Source organism: Oncorhynchus tshawytscha, linkage group LG30 (assembly GCF_018296145.1).
Source record: "Oncorhynchus tshawytscha isolate Ot180627B linkage group LG30, Otsh_v2.0, whole genome shotgun sequence".
In the NCBI taxonomy this organism is placed as follows: domain Eukaryota; kingdom Metazoa; phylum Chordata; class Actinopteri; order Salmoniformes; family Salmonidae; genus Oncorhynchus; species Oncorhynchus tshawytscha.
In genome coordinates, this window is record NC_056458.1 from 10109434 (window position 1) to 10124279 (window position 14846).

Consider the following 14846-nt stretch of genomic DNA (forward strand, 5'->3'; position numbering starts at 1 on the left):
ACTATGGTGTTAAATGTTGAGCTGTAGTCGATGAACAGCATTCTTACATAGGTATTCCTCTTGTCCAGATGGGTTATGGCAGTGTGCAGTGTGATTGCGATTTCGTTGTCTGTGGACCTAATGGGGTGGTAAGCAAATTGGAGTGGGTCTAGGGTGTCAGGTAGGGTGGAGGTGATATGGTCCTTGACTAGTCTCTCAAAGCACTTCATGATGACGGAAGTGAGTGCTACGGGGCGATAGTCATTTAGCTCAGTTACCTTCGCTTTCTTGGGAACAGGAACACTGGTGGCCCTCTTGAAGCATGTGGGAACAGCAGACGGGGATAAGGATTGATTGAATATGTCCGTAAACACACCAGCCAGCTGGTCTGCGCATGCTCTGAGGATGCGGCTGGGGATGCCGTCTGGGCCGGCAACCTTGTGAGAGTTAACACGTTTAAATGTTTTACTCACGTTGGCTGCAGTGAAGGAGAGCCCACAGGTTTTGGTAGCGGGCCGTGTCAGTGGCACTGTGTTGTCCTCAAAGCGAGCAAAGAAGTTGGTTAGTTTGTCTGGGAGCAAAACTACAATTGACATCATTTGAGTGAATTGGAGGTGTACTTATGGATGTATTTCAAGACCTACCTTCAAACTCAGTGCCTTTTTGCTTGCCATCATGGCAAAATCAAACGAAATCAGCCAAGACCTCAGAAAACAAACTGTAGACCTCCACAAGTCTGGTTCATTCTTGGGAGCAATTTTCAAATGCCTGAAGGTACCACGTTCATCTGTACAAACAATAGTACGCAAGTATAAACACCATGGAACCACGCAGCCATCATACCGCTCAGGAAGGAGACGCGTTCTGTCTCCTAGATAGGGATGAACGTACTTTGGTGCGAAAAGTGCAAATCAATCCCAAAACAACAGCAAAGGACATTGTGAAGATGCTGCAGGAAACAGGTACAAAAGTATCTATATCCACAGTAAAACAAGTCCTATATCGACATAACCTGAAAGGCCGCTCAGCAAGCAAGAAACCACTGCTCCAAAACCGCCATGAAAAAGCCAGACTACGGTTTGCACCTGCACATCGGGACAAAGATCATACATTTTGGAGAAATGACCTCTGGTCTGATGGAACAAAAATATAACTGTTTGGGCATAATGACCATCATTATGTTTGGAGGAAAAAGGAGGAGGCTTGCAAGCCGAAGAACACCATCCCAACCGTGAAGCACGGAGGTGGCAGCGTCATGTTGTGGGGGTGCTTTGCTGCAGGGGGACTGGTGCGCTTCACAAAATAGATGGCATCATCTGGCAGGAAAATTATGTGGATATATTGAAGCAACATCTCAAGACATCAGTCATGAAGTTAAATCTTTGTCACAAATGGGTCTTCCAAATGGACAATGACCCTGAGCATACTTCCAAAGTTGTGGAAAAATGGCATAAGGAAAACAAAGTCAAGGTATTGGAGTGGCCATCACATAGCCCTGACCTCAATCCTATAGAAAATGTGTGGGCAGATCTGAAAAAGCATGTATGAGCGGGGAGGCCTACAAACCTGAATCAGTTACACCAGCTCTGTCAGGAGGAATGGGCCAAAATTCACCCAACTTATTGTGAGAAGCTTGTGGAAGGCTACCCAAAACGTTTGACCCAAGTTAAACAATTTAAAGGCAAGGCTACCAAATGCTTATTGAGTGTATGTAATCTTCTGACCCACTGGGAATGTGATGAAAGAAATAAAAGCTGAAATAAATCATTATGTCTACAATTATTCTGGTATTTCACATTCTTAAAATAAAGTGGTGATCCTAACTGACCTAAAACAGGGCATTTTTACTAGGATTAAATGTCAGGAATTGTGAAGAACTGAGTTTAAATGTATTTGGCTAAGGTGTATGTAAACTTCCCACTTCAACTGTATGTATTTTATGTATGTATGTATTATTTATGCCTATATAGATATTCCATAAAAAATGTCCAGCTTCCAGCTACAATAGTTATTTACAACATTAACAATTTCTACACTGTGTTTCTGATCAGTTTGATGTTATTGTAATGGACAATGTTTTTTTATTTTCTTTAAAAAACAAGGACATTTCTAAGTGACCCCAAACTTTTGAATGGTACTGCATGTTTTGGCTTCTTGCTGTCAATTTGCAAATAATATGTAATTATGTTCCGGCTCCCCGACCATCCACTCAAGAAAGAAATCAGGCTGAATCTAGTTGATGATCCCTGCTCTAGAGGAACCAGACTGAGGGGAGGCCCATGTATCCAGATAGTTAGAGATACTCAATACACATAACTGTAACACCCAAAGGTTCTACGGCTGTGTTTATGCAGCCACCCTAAGAAACCAAATTTGATTTTCTTTCTCTAACCTAATGTTTTTTTCTGACTGTCCAAGATCAGTTTCAAACAACCCATATCAGATTTGGGTATTCACACTGAAGTAGTACACAGACACAAATGCTAATTTCCTGTCTCTGTTCCTTTACATTTTGGGGTGGTTGTCATGATTATGGCCAGTGGTGTAAAGTAGTAAAAATACTTTAAAGTACTACTTAAGTATTTTTTTGGGGTATCTGTACTTTACTTATCTATTTATATTTGACAACTTTTACTCCACTACATTCCTAAAGAAAATAATGTACTTTCTACTCCATACATTATCCCTGACACCCAAAAGTACTTGTTACATTTTGAAAATCCCTGGTCATCCCTACTGCACAGTGGTGTAAGGAACTTCATTTTTGGGGGTGTCTGTACTTTACTATTTATATTTTTAGTAACTTTTCCTTTTACTTCACTACATTCCTAAAGAAAATAATCTACTTTTTACTCCATAAATGTAAAAAATTTAAAAATAAGAACATTGTGCAGTCTGGTTTGCTTAATATAATATTTGATTTGATTTGATTTGATATAAGGAAGTTTAAATTATTTATACTTTTACTTTTGATACTTAAGTACATTTTAGCAATTCCATTTACTTTTGAAACTTGATTATATTTAAAAGCAAGTTCTTTGACTTTTATTCAAGTAATATTTCACTTTTACTTGAGTAATTTTCTATTAAGGTATCTGCACTTTTTTTTTTACTCAAGTATGACAATTGAGTACTTTTTCCACCACTACTACTGCATCCGATCTGGTGGACTCACTTAACACAAATGCTTTGTTTTTAAATGATGTCTGAGTGTTGGAGTGTATTCCTAGGTATCCTTAAATAAAAAAAATTTAAAAAATCATGCCATCTGGTTTGCTTAATATAAGGAAGTTGAAATTATTTATACTTTTAATACTTAAGTATATTTTAGCAATTAGATTGACTTTTGATAATTAAGTATATTCAAAACCAAATACTTTTTTATACTTAAGTATGATTTTACTGGGTGACTTTTACTTTTACTTGAGTCATTTTCTATTAAGGTATCAAGTATGACATTTTGATACTTTTTCCACCACTGGAAAGGTCATGTGCAAAAACAAAAAAACACTCTAGAGTTAAAAAAAATCTGATCTGAGCATCCAGACAGAGGTGACATATGGAGGATTGGGTTTGTATCATGATTTAAATCCACAAAGGCTGCGTTTACCCAGGCAGCCCAATTCTGATCTTTTGCCCAACTGTTGGTTTTTTGACCAACCAGATCAGATCTTTTGCCAATAATTGGGTAAAAGATCAGGATTGGGCTGTCTGTGTAAACAAATTCATATGGAGGTGGTATGAATTCGATGTCAAAATATCAGATTCGCTGTCTGAATTGGGCTGCCTGTGTACACACAGACTTGATAGGGTTGAGTAAATTAAGACTTGAACTGAGTACTACAGGCACTCACAACACATGGTTATCGTCACAAAGTATAGATTTTATTACAAAGAATGATTAATTAATGATTAAAGGTGATTAATAGTGGGTATCAGGTCTTCAGTACAAAGGTAGCAATTCGGTGTTCACGTGCGATATTCAAATCTCAAGTAAACATTGTATCTCAAAAGGCCAAGCAAATCTTAAAGAGCGGCTGATCTCCCTGATTTGGTCTCATTTTAGATTTGGGTCATTTAGAAATGCTAGCGCCATGACTGAATTTAAACGCTAATTGGTTTCTGGATGACGTGTGATATGCGTGTCTTGTGTGTGTTCACAGGTGCGAAGAGCTAGCCAAATTTCTTTGCCAATTGACACAATGTAAATTAGAATATATTTTCATGTTGCACACCTTTTAGATTTCTCATACAATTATTTCAATAATTTGTATATTAATTTCTACAATTTGTAGTTGGTTTGAGGTTTTTAAGTCACTAAAATTGGAGCTATTGGAATTTTAAGATTGTCCCATGTACATTGTGTAATTTACTTATGGTCCCCAACTAGCCCCATAGGGATATCCAAAATCAAACCCAATTTCCCACGTGCATTGCAATCGGGTCACATGCAGCTGCACTGTTTACTTGGGTGCTGCCAGCTGTGGGTTTGTAGGCAGGTTTGAAATAAACCCAATCCAAGGAAAACTGTAATTCCATGACATAATTTCCCTTATCATCTCGCAAATTTCAGTTTTGGAAGAGACTGACTTTATGAACAAAATTATCCTATTTACACTTTGTAGTAAATTTTGACACTAGAATAAATGTTTATGACTCTTATCATGCCACATAGCTATTTTCAAAGTGAGAAGTTGTTTTTAAAGGGCAGGTGCTCTTTAATGGTAGGCACGGCAAACCTCACACAATACTTTAAGTAGGGATAAATATCAAAGACTAAAGTGCTTATGCAGACCTTTGTACAAATACACAACAAAACACAAATACATTTGCTGGCTGTCTCCTTCTTCGAAGAACATTATCTTCTTCAAATTGTGTTCTGTGGTCTGTAAATTGCTTTAAGCTATACTGCCCCCATCTAGTGGCCATAATAAATGAATGACAAAATTTGGTTCAGGATTCCAGCGCTGCATGTGGTTGAAAATCACTAAAATTAGCTTCACACTTTTTTCAAACACAAAAGAAGAATAAAATTGACTACATTAAAATGGAAAACAGGATGCTTGGGAAGTTCCAACTCTGAAGTCAACCCATTGAAGTTGAAATTTAAAACGGTTAAGGTAAGGGTTATGGCTAAGGTTAGTGTTGAGCCGTCCGCATACATAGGTTCGAACTACTCGGCAAAGTGAACATCTGTGCTCGCAAACTCCCTTAAAATACCTTTGCTTGAAAAAAGTGGCCATATTATTGTTTGTCCCTCTTGAGACGCCGTACTAACAAGTACAGTTCCTTAAAATAGTCTGAATTTACCTAAGATAAATCAAGAAATCTGTAATTAATTTTGAAAATGTAGCTGTTGTCTTAGTTGTGCAATTTTACATGAACTAAAATGTGTATGAAAGCTAGTTGTCTGTCTTTAATTGACAACAAACACTTAATTGAAGAATCTCTACTGTTGACCAATCCCTGACTAAGGGGTGTAGACTTCGTGAACTGGACTTTGACCAACCTCAAATGAATTTACTCTAATAATGGTACCTCCACCCTGTTACAGTACTCTTTGTTTCTCAACCCTGGTCCTAGGGGCCCAAAGGGGTGAACATTTTAGTTTATGCCCTAGAGTTGATTATTTGAACAAAGTTTGTGAGTGCTAGGGCAAAATAAAGAATATGCACCCATATGACTGCGTTTACACAGACAGTCCAATTCTGATCAGATAGGGCAAAAGACAAATTAGTTTAAAAAAAAAAATCAGAATTGGGCTGCATGTGTAAACGCAGCCTTTGGGTCCCCAGGACCAGGATTGAGTACAGCTCTAGGCTGGAAGGGAAACTCAATCAAATGTCTGATTGCAAGAGTATAATGTTACAAAATGTTGCCTATTAATTTCCCGATTGACTTGATTTGCCAAAATAAAAATGTGCTGGCTCATTATACCAGTCATTCAAATTCAATCATTTCCATTTCTATCTCTAGGTCAATTCATTCAAATGGGATTCAGGTCACTTCACTTTGAAGCCATTTTCCATTTATTCATAAGATTCCTCAATTTCAATCGACATTCTAAGATGTATTTTTCCCTCTAGAGAAGGATTACACACAAATCCTGTCACAGCACATTGCTTTAATCCCTTCTCAATTGTCCTTCCAATTGAAACTTATTCAAATTCAATATGTCATAGTCCATAAAGGAGTACATATATACTGTAGATGCAAAGCAGGTTTGAAATAACCTGAAAATGCCATCATGACATGACTCGCTCAGTTATTCGTATTCAAGGTTCCATCATACAAGGGAAGTTTGTATCCAGGATACCACATCATACCAAAATCTTGACATGACAACAGTGAATGCTCAGTCAAGACTTGTACATACTGTACATTCATTCTGTTGCAGCCCAGACAGCAGAACATAACCACGTTTAGAATTTCTTGTCACCACCAAATATGGTGATGAGAGGAAGCCCAGTGGCGGGAGGTGGGAGGAGATGGAGCTAGATTAAATTTGGCCGACATTCTACTCATTTTCTAATCAATGAAACATTCGATCTCAATACAGTTTTCTGTTCCCAAAACTACATTCTGTTACAGAATTGACTTTTACTTTTCTAAAAGCTTTTAAAAATGTCATTGTTTAGGAGTGCAAGGGTGAATTTAGTTATTGCATACGCACACTTCACAGAGTAGGCCTTCCCTAATGGAAAAATGCAAATGTATGCTAGGATGCACCAATGGGATCTCGCCTGCTCATTCTTGGCTGTGCCCACATCCTTGCTTGTTCTGCCCACTATGCTCCATTTGCTCTCAATTGGAAACAACACCGGTGGTGTATCTTGGGTTAGTTGCCAGTATCTTTGACGTAACTTTCCAAATGATCAACTGTCTGACACGACAGTCTGAGAGCACATTTGATTGTCCAAGGAGGACTGTGCTCAGGGATAAGTGGAACACTTTAGAGGACATTAATTTAGCCTAATAATGGACTCATTTGCATGTAATATGTTGAGAGTGTTCTGTTTGAGTAGCGGAGGTCAAGACGCTAGCAGTGGGTTCATATAGTGAGATACCGAAGCATTATTATCTGGCTGCCTGGAGGGCTGCCGTTGTCATGGCAGTGTGTGGAGGGAGAATACCAAATGCTTCAGGAAATGAGAGAAACAGCCTCTTCAGCATAGAGACACACTCTTGACCTCCAGCACAGACGAGGGGTTATTAACCACACATTCACACAGGCAAACAACTCATACATAGGGAGAAGAGACCTTGATGAAGACAACAAGCAGAGCCTCACATGTTACATGTTATCTAACCTGAGAATGCCACATGCAAACCTAACACACACACACACACACACACACACACACACAGCCATATAGAGATTGACAGCACACTGCATATAGTCACATTCACACTGGTATCGTGACCTTGGGACTATAAGGTTCTATCTGCACAAAGCATAGTTCTGAGATATTCAGCATAATACTTTTCATAACGCAGATCTCAGAACTGTTTTGAATTGTTCTTTCATAACCCATTAAGGTTCTCACCTTAAAGATACCTGAAGTGCAGAGTATCAAAATGCTGAGACATTTGTAAATCCATTTTTTAGGGGCGTGCAATCACAGATAGAACCTTACGGCTCTGAAATGTCAATCTGGGTTCAACCATAAGGTTCTGTCTGACACTTCTGAACTAGACGTGTTCAGTTAAGAAAACTAGCTATTTGAATGCATCAATGATAGACTGAAACTATTTTATCAAGATAGAGTCAGAACACATCTTCAACTATATTAAGAAATGCATTATGATCATCAGATGAAATGCTCTCATCACGGAACAACGATGTGGCAACATAGCTTCCTTTAATATTTCTGACGGTGCGTGCCATTACTGCTGGCTAGACTAGCCTAAAACATACTTAAAGGGAGATGTATTTGTTCAGATTGGATTGCATATTGAACCTTATAGCTCAAATGGGTTGATGCAAACATGACTTTCTATTTTTCAAAAAACTTCACCGACATATGAAGAACCATCTAAGATCAATTATATGTAACTAAACTCATTTTTGACAAAAAAAAAAAGTCAAATAGAACTTTCTAGTCCCAAGGTGTCACTATACTAAGCACAGTGTACGTTGGTCAAACACACACTCTTATACAGCAGATATATTATGGACAGTCATAATGTGGTTGATAATGTGAAATAAAATGCCGTTGTCCAAGTCTAGTCCTGCCATGCAGTGCTCATTCTAAACACCTGGGGGCGATATTACACTTTGAGTAAACGGCAGTTGGCCTGTCAGGGAATGTGTGTCATTTGTGGCATCCTCCGTTTGGAAGTTTATGCCTCGTAGAAAGCGACCATCATAGAAAGATAAAGGAATGCAAAAACCCGTAGAAACCCATTACTGTTTGCACCTTCATCCTCCTCCTCAATCACCATCAACATGATGATCATCCATTATTATGAGCGAGTGTGTCTCGGTATTTATGCAGGGATTCTTCCACCAGCGTTGCCTCAATGTTCTTAGAATGCTTTGACAGCTCACCTTGAATCTTCTCTTACCCCAGTAGCACAAAGAGAACACGTGAAAGTTATGTCTGAATTAGACAGTAGATCCAATCCTTGAATACATCAATTACACCGACAGTCAGTTTGGGCCGTTAGTGATGACAGGAATTTGAACCCTGACTGGGCTTGGCTCCTGGACAGAACACTATGGCTGTGTCTGTCTGCTGTGGCTGTTTCGTATTGGCCTTTTCTCTGACTGTAGATGTTGAGGTCACAGTCTTTGTGTTGCTCTTGTGAAAGTCCTTGCTGCTGATTGGTTGGGACATTTCCTGGAAACCCTTATGCGCCATGTTAAACACTGAAGCAAATACATATGCTTTCACTGTTTTCTATTTGAGAGCTCCAGTGCTTTGAAGAGCAAAGTATGATACAACTGGCAATATTTCACATTCTTACTCATCCCTCAGCCTTTCTCTCATGCTCACAGCTCTCTGACCCTTGCGAAGGAGATGATCATGTTCATGTTGTTTCCAAGCTGTTGGCTCGTGCAACATTTTGACAGGATATCTATTTTTTCTAACAAAACATCATATCTTGTGGCATGGATTATGCTCAATTGCCAAAACACATGGTTGAGATCATTCTCTCATAGAATAACGAGAAGCATATGAACGTGCACTTTCACATGTCAATGCTTTCCTGTAGACGTTCATGTGTTCGTATTAGCATTTTAGAAGGTCAAGCTCATCATCTCCAAGGCGGTGGTTTGAAACTCATGCTGGAACTCGGCTGGATCCAAGGCTCCTAACAGAGCTCCTGTGGGTTTGGGAGACGAGACGAGGGCCTGACCTTGAATGAGCCTGCTGTAAAACCATAAACCAACATTTGGCCTGAATATATAGGAAAGGGAATGCTTGATGTGCACAACTGTCTCCCTGGGTCAGACTCATTGGACCAGTTGCCATATGAATGCTGCTGGCTGCGATTCACCCAGAGACAGACTCAGGCTCCCGCTCCCACAATTTTTCCAAGCCAAATACTGACAGTTTCATTGCAGGCTGAGGGAAGACTCCTCCCCTGCTCTCCAACAGCAGCTCCTTCTATTCAGCCTGGAATTGAAAGTAGACGCCCTGGAATTGAATGAAATTGAATAGCCGATGCCCTGGAATTGAATAGCAGACGCCCAGGAATTGAATGGAATTGAATAGCCAACGCCCTGGAATTGAATAGCAGACGCTCTGGAATTGAATAGCAGACGCCCTGGAATTGAATAGCAGACACCCTGGAATTGAATAGCAGACACCCTGGAATTGAATAGCAGACGCCCTGGAATTGAATAGCAGACGGCCTGGAATTGAATGGAATTGAATAGCCGATGCCCTGGAATTGAATGGAATTGAATAGCCGACGCCCTGGAATTGAATGGAATTGAATAGCAGACGCCCTGGAATTGAATGGAATTGAATAGCAGACGCCCTGGAATTGAATGGAATTGTATAGCCGACGCCCTGGAATTGAATGGAATTGAATAGCCGACGCCCTGGAATTGAATGGAATTGAATAGCATACGCCTTGGAATTTGGAAGATTGTCTAAACCGTCTTAAATGTTCCTTTGAATATCTACGACGGAGAGGCTGCATCCCATTTGTGAGTGGCCAGGATTGCATCAGATATATTAATATGGGAGGCCACAGCCTCTAACTCGGCCTTCAGGGGAGATAATCCAACAAATCCCCATTATTGAAACCTCAGCAAATATAAACCCTCTTAGACTGGAAATGAAAAGACAGGAATCAATTGGAGGAAGTCAGAAAAGCAGATGGGCACAAACAGAGACGCAGAAAATACACCCCGAGGCAGGCAGAAAAAGAAATTGGCAGATATGAGGGAAAGACAAATACCGGGAGAAATATTAAAATGAAAGCATGGTGAGAGAGTGGTGGTGAGCCAGTGTGACAATGGATTATGTCCAGTGCCAGGCTTATTTGGAGCTGACGTTTGGTATTGATTTCCCTGTCTGGCCCAAGCCTACCTACAATGGCGTACAGGGGAAACTGCAGTGGATTGGAAACTGTCAGGGGCCAGGGCTTTAGCGTGCTCTCCACATCCAAACCAGGGCCGCTATAGCCTTTTGGGGGCCCTAAGCGAGATTTGGTTGGGGCCATCTCACCTCGCAGGTAAAACATTTTAGTGGCTCCCCCTCTTGACGGCGGAGAGACAAATGTACCCTTTAAAAGTTAATTTCCTGCAATTCCACTAATTTTGCCATGGGGTGGAGAGAAATCATTTCAGTTTTAAATTCCTGCAATTCTACACATTTTGCCATGACTTATGCCATGTTAATGATATCCGAGTGAGAGTGACTAACAAAATCAAACGGGGGCCACCTGGGAATCAGGGCCCCTTGGCACGGGTCCTGCGTGAAGGTATTCGGCCATGATTACTATAATTTTAGATAGCTGGCTAGAATAATTTAACAATAAAATAAATTGTTAGCTAACATGGCTAACTGAGGGGCTGACATAACAAGATTTAAAAAAGCTGATGCACAACTCAATTTCGAACTTGCAAAAAAAAGAGCGTTTGGGGCCCTTAAGCAACTGCTTATGTCGGTATGCCTGGAGCCGGCCCTGATCCAAACGCTTAACTCTGTGCATCATACCCACTGCACAGGACACTCTGATACACACTATTTTAGCTCCACACACAGATGCTCAATTCCCACAGCTGTACACCCCTCTCAGAAACAAACACACAAAGATATTATTTGTCCAGGTGTGTAACCCTTTTTATTGAAAAGGAGCGACGTTTAGTATGCAAGACATCGGCCAGGTGATTTGCATACTGTGTATTTTGTGAGAAAGAGAGGCCCACTCAATGAATAGCTGTCTAGTTGTCCATCCCTCTTTTTTTTTGTAAAAGTGTCAAATGCCCTTGTGAGTTATTATGAATCAGAGAGACTTGCGGTTCCCCACATTTAATGATCCAATGTGACTCAATCCAAGTGTAATTAATGGAATTTGGATTTGGGTTCAGCTCTATTTCGGGTTGGTATCACGCCCAGTCCAGGGTACATTAACTTGCACTGTCGCTCATCCAACTCTGGGATTACTACTTTACAGAATGCCTGGCCTTTCTCTCTCTCTCTCTCTCTCTCTCTCTCTCTTTTTCTATGACATCACCACAGACTGCCACACGCCTGAATTAACCTAACAAGGAGTCCTGCAGGTATGTGACACATGGCTGCCACTGTAGTCAAGATTTGATGGTCTGCACCTGGTAGTGTGTGAGCGTGTGTACGTGTGTTGGTGCGTGATTCATTCGTGTGAATGTATGACTGCATTTGTGTGTGTAGAACAGAAGCCTGTAGGCTTTTAGTATTAGAGGATGTTGTCACGTTATTAAATAAATCTGTGCAAAGACAACCATGCCCAAAACGAGGAATACGGCGACAAAGAGAGAAAGGTAGATGTTTTTATTTTTTATTGAACCTTTATTTAACTAGGAGAAATGAGAGATGGATGAAGGAGAATGATGGATAAGGGTTGTGCAGAAAAAGAGAAATGGGAATAGGGATTGAGAGATACAGAGCGATAGAGAGAGAGAGTTGGGTCTAGAGAAAACAACGTGTCTGGTAGCTTTATCTGCCAATTAGTGAGATAACACACCCCTTGAAACATCCCTGGAATGTAGCTGGTAGCAACTTCTAACTTGGGGGAGCTCTCAACAGTCGTTGTTGTCTCAATCCCTTATCTTAGAGTTACTGCTTCAATGAACAACAGGATCTATTATTTAAGCACCAAATAGTGCTCCAAAGTACAGCACAATGCTAGTACTGTGAATCACAGGGAAACTTTAGGTCTGATGTTTTAGGACAAAGGGTATTCATTCACGTTACTCTTGACAAATGGCTTCATAGAATGAGATAATGCTGATATCATACAGTGCATCCGGAAAGTATTCAGGCCCTGTGACTTTTTCCACATTTTGTTACGTTACAGCCTTATTCTAAAATGGATTAAATACAAATAATAATCTCAATCTACACACAGTACCCCATAATGACAAACAAAAATAGTTTTTTAGACATTTTTGCAAATGTATAAAAAAAACAACAACAGAAATACCTGATTTACATAGGTATTCAGACCCTTTGCTATGAGACTTAAAATTGAGCTCAGTTGCATTAGAACCATCAAGACTCTTCCTAGAGCTGGCCGCCCGGTCAAATTGAGCAATCTGGTGAGAAGTGCCTTGGTCAGGGAGGTAACCAAGAACCCGATGGTCACTCTGACAGAGCTCCAGAGTTCCTCTGTGGAGATGGGAGAACCTGTCACGGCCGTCGAAATAAAGTAGACCAATGCGCAGCGTGATCAGCGTACATATTCCTTTTATTTAGGATGATGACGATAAAAACAATAAACAATACAAAACAACCGTGAAGCTTAATTTCTATGTGCCACAAACAAAGTTAACTTCCCACAAAGAAAGGAGGGAAAAGGGCTACCTAATTATGGTTCCCAATCAGAGACAACGATAGACAGCTGTCCCTGATTGAGGACCATGCCCGGCCAAAACATAGAAATACAAAATCATAGAAAAACAAAACATAGAATGCCCACCCCACATCACACCCTGCCCTAACCAAATAGAGAAATAAAACGTCTCTCTACGGTCAGGGCATGACAGAACCTTCCAGAAGGCCAACCATCTCTGCCACACCACCAATCAGGCCATAAAAGGCACATGACAGCCTTCTTGGAGTTTGCCAAAAAAGCACCTAAAGGTTTCAGACCATGAGAAACAAGATTCTCTGGTCTGATGAAACCAAGATTGAACGTTTTTCCAGAATGCCAAGCGTCACGTCGGGAGGAGACATGGCACCATGCCTACAGTGAAGCATAGTGGTGGTTGTATGTGTGGATGTTTTTCAATGGCAGGGACTGGGAGGCTAGTCAGGATCGAGGGAAAGATGAACAGAGCAAAGTACAGAGAGATCCTTGATGAAAACCTGATCCAGAGTGCTCAAGACCTCAGACTGGGGCAAAGGTTCACCTTGCAACAGGACAACCACCCTAAGCACACAGCCAAGACAATGCAGGAGTGGCTTCGGGACAAGTCTCTGAATGTCCTTGAAGGGCCCAGCCAGAGCCCGGGCTTGAATCTGATCGAACATCTCTGGAAAGACCTGAAAATAGCTGTGTAGCGACGCTCCCCATCCAACCTGACAGAGCTTGAGAGGATCTGCAGAGAAGAATGGGAGAAACTCCCCAAATACAGGTGTACCAAGCTTGTAGCGTCATACCCAAGAAGACTTGAGGCTGTAATCACTGCCAAAGGTGTTTCAACAAAGTCCTAAGTAAAGGGTCTGAATTCTTATGTAAAATGTCATATTTCAGTTTTTATTTTGAGAAATGTGTAAAAAAAAATCTAAAAACCTGTTTTTGCTTTGTCATTATGGGGTATTGTGTGTAGATTGATGAGGGAAGGAAACAATTTAATACATTTTAGAATAAGGCTGTAACGTAACATAATGTGGAAAACGTCAAGGGGTCTGAATACTTTCTGAATGCACTGAATGCATCTTCATGTTATAGTAATAGACAGATGATTATAGTGGAAATAAGCCAGACTATGACAGAGGAGAGGACACATTCCAAAATCACAACATCCTCACAAACTTTTCATTTTAAAAAGAAAATCCTTGAAAAATCCTTGAAAAAAAATTGAAAATGTTTACAATTTTACAATATGTATAGGCTACTGCAGTGGTATGGACCAAGGAATGTCTACACAGTCTACTTTTAGATGCTACAGAGGTAATCATGAAAACCCTGTGTAACTGCAGAAACCAAATGAAACAATAACACCCGATTTCAAACTATGAATCGATCACACACACAAACACATTCACACGCAGCGCACGCACCCAGAAAAAAAAACAGTGACCTGTTCTGTCATTGTTGGAAGAGGGACAGTTGTCGTGTCGCTGACTGGTTTTGGCCCATGAATAAACAGTAGAGGACAAAGCCTTGATGGTTGGGTGAGTGTCGTTTGGGTGAGTGTTTGAGGACGGATGCTCGGAGACAGATGGACGGGCACAGCGGCAGGACACTCCTGTTCAGGTCCCGCTAACGGTGAGGACACATGACATTGCCTCTGTCATCTCATCCAACTGTCAGATTGAATCAAAGATGCAACTAAACAATGCATCTTTCGGAGAGTATTCATCCTGCTAGTCTGTCAACTCCTCAGGGTTCTGAAAGAGGCTTCACGGTGACTGAACACTCTTTGAGAGCTGAATGACTGTAGGATGGATCTACGTTTAACCCTTCAGTGCAACACGAAGTTA